Source organism: Arachis ipaensis, chromosome B09 (assembly GCF_000816755.2).
Source record: "Arachis ipaensis cultivar K30076 chromosome B09, Araip1.1, whole genome shotgun sequence".
Taxonomy (NCBI): domain Eukaryota; kingdom Viridiplantae; phylum Streptophyta; class Magnoliopsida; order Fabales; family Fabaceae; genus Arachis; species Arachis ipaensis.
The window spans coordinates 35296614-35301593 of record NC_029793.2 but is presented as its reverse complement, the minus strand read 5'-3'; positions in this window follow the sequence as shown (position 1 = coordinate 35301593).

Sequence of the window (4980 nt, the reverse complement as noted above, 5' to 3'; positions counted from 1 at the left end):
TTCTAGAATTTCTTTTCATTTCCATCTCCATTCCTCATGACAGGAAATTATTCCTCTGCTTCCCATTTTTCACGAAAAATATAGCTATATATTTAGGATCTTCATTTTACTATAATTTGATTTGAAATAAAAGAAAAAAATAATGACTTGATGATCTATTTGAGGAATATAAAGAGATAATTTTGGTGAGACGATTTTTTTAATAGCAATCTTTGGAGTTTAAAGGATTAAAAAATAGAGATAAAAACCTTAATTAAGTGGGTCAAACATAATTAAATAACACAAGTTTTAATTGCTAGTATATATAGTTAACACTCCTTAACAATATCTTAATCCTGGTTTGCAACACACTTTATTTATTCATGAAACATGTACATGTATATTAGCATTTACCCCAAGTAGTGGTCCTTCTCCAATTTCGGTTATCCCAGCTATGATAAGGACCATCTTTTCTCACAGACCAAAACACATCTCGATGGCCAGCATCTACTTTAGGATCATACCTGGCTATACTACAACACTTTGGATCAAAAGGGTCCAATTGAAAATAAGCAAATTTAACTTGAGTATTGGTCACTTGAACAAAAGGCTTGCCTGGTTCCAAGCTAACAGGAGATGAAAAGTCAATGGCAGTGAAGATCAAGCTTCCTGATTGTGGAGGCAAATCATTAACAATGGAAATTGCAACTATATTGAGGAAATCGGAGATGTTTGAGGATGGTGATGAAGAATTTGATGGAATCATAGTGTTGTTGTTGTTATTATTATTATTGTTATTATAGGATAAAGTTTTACCAAATGTTGAGTAGAAACACACCATGAGATGAAGTATGAAAAGGAAAAAGAAGAATGCACGAATTAAAGTAGTAGTTGACATTTTACTTGTGGATTGTGATGATGTTTTAATTTTTTCACCAATATATTGATGTTTTAATTGTGATATTTTTTAATAAAGTAAACAAATTAATTGTCACCAACACATATTATTAAATTGCATTTAATGAATACTTAATTTTCTTTTTGTTTTGGATGCATTAAATATGATATGTTTTATACTTTCGCTAATAAAATCCCTTATTATTAAGTTTTATTTTGGATAAATAGTTTAATTAAGTTCTTTTTGAAAAAATAGTTTAAATAATAAATGACTATATTAAAAGTAGCTTATAAATAAGTTATTTTGTGTTTGAATTTTTAGCTCTAAAAGTGCTTATTTTATAGAAATATGGTAAAAAATAATAGTATTACGAGAGAAGTCATTTTTTTAACTTCTCTATAAGCTTCTAAATAGTTTCTTAGAAAGTTGCAATTTGATTTTGAAAATTGCACCAGACATTAATACTACTACTTTTCATAAGTCAAAAGTTCAAAAAAGTTACTTTTGAAGCTTCCTAAACGGAGAATGAATCCTCTCAATTGTTAAAAAAAATTAAGAGTTTAAAGTGTGATCTCTAACATTTTATTGCTGTAAGACCCAAAACCTTTGAAAAAAAAAAGGGGCTATCATTAGCTAATTTCAAATTAAGTGTTTTTGCAGCTTTAATTTCAGAAATTCCTCTATTAAAGAAAATTAAAGCAAGTTTTGATTTATTGAATTTGAGATAAGTTATGATTATTATCCAATTTGATAATTATTGGATTATTTGCTATAATTATATTATAAAGTTGGTAGTTGTGAAATAATAAGGATTTTTATGTGATTTGGATTAAATAATTAACATTTTAAATATTTATACTGTTACTTTGGAAAATAAAAGGGTTTAATTATATTATTTCTAATTATTTTGATTTGGGCATTTTATGGAAAATAATTTGTAAAATTGATGAGCAAATAGTATTTTTCCATATACAATTAGTGTTGGATTTAAATTGGGTTTCAATTACTATATTATTCCCAATTTTATGTGAAATTACCATAACGCCCTTAACCCTAATTTTCAAAATGAAACCCTAACCCAGTAACCCATACCCGACCCGGCTTCCTCCTCACCTAACCTAGCAGCAGCAAACACACACACATAGAACCCTCCAACGGAAACAGAGCAGAGAGTGAGAGGCTGAGTTGTGGCTGATGAGAGGAGGCGGGAAGCCCGCTGCGTCGTGCCGCCGCGTCGTCCGCGGCGCCGAGGGTCCCTTTTCTGCTAGATCTGTCGCCGTCAAGCATGAAGGGAGTAGGAGATAGCGTCGCGAGTTGAGGTTGATCCTCTTACGACCGTTGGATTTGACCGGAGAGAAAGGTGGTGACGGTGGTGGATGTTGGTGCTGAGTTAGCGCTGCCACTGTTGCTGGCCGTTTCGAGCTGCTCCGCCGTCTCTGCCGCCGGAAAATGCCATTACCATCACCGGAATGCACTGCCGGTAAGGTCTTGTTAATGGATTCTGTTTCTTTTGAATTTTAAGAATACCATAGTCATGGGTTGTTGCTGCAGTGGTCATCTGAGTCGCGTGGAGGGAGGAAGAGCCGCTGGGTGTCGCCGCACCTTGCCTCCGCCGCCGAGAACAGCCGTTGAGTCCTCAGTATCAGGTCATGTATCCATGCTTGCCTTTTGTGCTCGGAGTTCGCAGCTGCCCTGTTTTGTCATTTCAGTAAGTATGTTTCGGAGAGCCTCGCGTTAGTATTCTGTTGTGTTCGGTTAATGGATATGAGTTTTGATAATGTGGGGTCGAGTCCTGATTATTGTATGTTGCGATTAGTGTTGCTATGGTTATTGCGAACGTGACTTGGAGCTGAGGTTTTGGTTGCCGTCAGTTCGGGTTGAGGCGGAAAGGACTTGATGAGGCGTTTGGATTATGGAATTGCGTTTTGAGGTAGGGACGCTTTCCAAAAACTATAGTTTATTATTGGAATTATTACATATAGGTACTGATGTGAGATATTGTGTACTTGGTGATTGTATCTGCCTTATGTATCAATTGATTGACTCGAATGACTATGGATGTTGGTTTGGCTGAATTGTTGTGTAATGATTTTGAAAGGACCTGACTGTCTATTGACAAGTTTCATTTTGAAATATTTTGAGAAAGGTTTTAAGTACTCTTTGAATTCTGAATTCTTGCAAGACTAAAACAATTTTGAACAGTTGAAACATTCTAGAATTATCATGGGGGTTGAAGTTGGTTTTGCCTAAGTAAAGGAAACGGCTTTGAAAGAAGTAAATGATTACATGACTCGGTTTGGCTTAGATCCTATTTTCTTACTCAAATCAGAAAGCCAATGTTTTAATGATTTTAAATGAATTTGGCGAAATGAGTTATGTTATTCTCCCCTAAAGACTTGGGACTCTGCCGAGAAATTTTGTTATAAAATTCCATTGTGGAATGGGTGATTTTGATTGTTCCCAAATTGAATCTTTAATTTTCTATGGTTTTGGAAGTCTTGGAAAGAGGATGCCGAGAGCGGCTTTGTTTTAAAAAGGGAACTTACTTTGAGTAAATTTGGCTTATGAGCCTGAGATGATTTGAGAAATGAGATCTTTAAAGCCAAGGCTGAAAAGAGTTGAAATTTGATTTCAAAGTGAAATGGCTTGAGAAAAGTGATTTGAGGCTTAAATGACGGTTTTATGAATTCGATGATGTTGAATGGTGAAAGTGCTGTTTTGTTATGGGCCGGAATGACTGTGTATGATTATGAATAATGGCTGGTTCTGGATTGAACCGTGAGCCGGATTGGCTGTGTAAGATATTGATTTATGGCTGATTGCTGAATGAGTTATGGGTCGTATGGCTGACTATGAATTATGAACTTAAGCCGAATGGCTGAGATGGATGTTGATCCATGACTGGGACTGAATGAATATATGCTTGAGATACCTGGGTAGTAGCAAGGGTTGTGGTTCGTCCCACTTGCTCCAGGTCAGAGACTGTGACGCCTGGGTAGTAGCGGTAGTAGTGGTGATTCCACTCGCTCCAGGTTGAGCTGTTAAACACCCGCCTAGATAGTAGCCGCAGTAGTGGTTATTCCACTGGCTCTGGGTTGAGCGGGTAGTAGCAATGGGGTTGTAGCTCAAACCTACTTGCTCCGCGATGGGAGTTTCTGTCCATGGTTAGCTACCAGGACGTGTCGGGTTGGCTATATAACCGACAGATGATATCATCAGCCACTAGGGACAGGCATGCATCATATGCATTTATGTGACATTGTTTGGGTGTGCATATTATACTTGGTGTACCTATGTGATTAATTGCTAATTGTTCTACTTGCAATAACTGTTTGCTTGAGCTTGCATCTTCCTATTTGTGTTTGTGATTGGTTATTGTTTGGGCCTAGGGCCGTGGTTGGAATGAGATGAACCGATGGTTGATTTCAGTTTTGTGTTTCGGGTTTGGAATAAATGGAATAAAATTATTTTGTTTCAGCATAGATAAACCGTTTTGAAAGACTTTTGAGTTTTTGAGAATTGAATGGTTCCTCTTTTAGAAAGGATTCCCGACTTTACTTTTATTGGAAACTATTGTTTTTGAAAAGAGGCAAAAGACGGTTATTAATCACTGATGCGGTTATCTTCAAGTATCCTATTACAGTAATTCCTAAAAACCCTCTACTGAGAACCCTTTCGAGGATGATGTTCTCACCCCCCTACATTTTTCCCCCTTTCAGGATATGGGCGCAGAAGTCACGAAGAGTTTATTTTGTTATTGAGATGCTCTATGTTGCTTTAGATTATTATTTTTGTACCCTCGACTTTATCTTGATTTATTCTGTAAGAGGGATAGGAATCGTATTGGTTAATGTTTGTAATATTATTTATATATATTTATGTATATATATGGATGTACTCTTTTTGAGTTGTTGTAAGTTGAATGGTATTTATGGATGTACGTTATCGAACGAAAGTATCTTTGGGAGCGGTATTGCGGTTTAAAGTTTTAAACAGGCTCATATTTTAGTATTAAATAATGTAAAAGTCGTCGTAATGTCCGAGCTATCAAAGGCGCGCAGCCGGAAGCGTGAGCTTTGGTAGTTAGGGTGTTACATCCACAC